The sequence below is a fragment of the Propithecus coquereli genome, unplaced genomic scaffold, assembly GCF_000956105.1.
Source record: "Propithecus coquereli isolate 6110/MARCELLA unplaced genomic scaffold, Pcoq_1.0 Scaffold119, whole genome shotgun sequence".
In the NCBI taxonomy this organism is placed as follows: Eukaryota; Metazoa; Chordata; class Mammalia; order Primates; family Indriidae; genus Propithecus; species Propithecus coquereli.
This window is the reverse complement of record NW_012135969.1, coordinates 6,540,520-6,541,553: the sequence shown is the minus strand read 5'-3', so window position 1 is coordinate 6,541,553 and position 1,034 is coordinate 6,540,520.

Here is a 1,034-nt window from a genome sequence, read left to right as displayed (position 1 = left end):
GGACTACCGACAGGCAACACAATGCCTGGCTAATTTTTCTATTTTTAGTAGAGATGGGGTCTTGCTCTTGCTCAGGCTGGTCTCCAACTCTGGAGCTCAAGCAATCCTCTCGCCTCCCCCTCCCAGAGTGCTAGGATTACAGGTGTGAGCTTGGCCAGAAAAGAAATATTAATAGTTAATTCTGGAGGATGTGATACAGTTATTTATATCTTTATGAGTATGGATTAAATTTATAATAGAAAAATATTAAAAATTACACTAATCTGGCAAGAAAGAAATCTGGACTCTTAGAAAAACAGTTTAAGATTATGTGGAGACTAAGCAAGTGCGGTGTTGCACACCTGTAATCCCAGCTACTTGAAAGGCTGAGGTCAGGAGTTAGAGGCTGCAGTGCACTATGATTGCACCTGTGAATAGCCACTGCACTCCAACCTGGACAATATAGCAAGACTCTGTTTCTAGAGGAAAAAAAAAAATCTTATACGGAGACTTAAAACATCCTGCCAGCATAGTATAATGGAAAGCAGGTGGAGTTTTGGAATCATACAGCCTTGAATTCCCATTGGGACTCCAACACATAACTGGTATTATGTACTTCTAATCAAATTATTAAGTCTCTCTTGGCTTTAGTGTTATAAGCTGCCATTTATTGAGACCTCACCATATGACAAACACTGCGCCGGGTGCTTTCATCTGTTGTATGATTTAACCTTTACAACAAATCTTTGGGGTATTATTAGCTCCATTTTACAGATTACCCCATTTTATGGAATATTTTTCTCAGATTTGAACCCAAGTCTGTCTGGGTCCAAAGCACAAGCGCTTTTTTTTTAGACAGAGTCTCACTGTGTCACCCAGGCTAGAATGCTGTGGCATCAGCCTAGCTCACAGCAACCTCAAACTCCTGGGCTCAAGCGATCCTCCTGCCTCAGCCTCCTGAGTAGCTGGGACTACAGGAAGGCGCCACCATGCCCGGCTAATTTTTTCTATATATTTTTAGTTGTCCAATTAATTTCTTTCTATTTTTAGTAGAG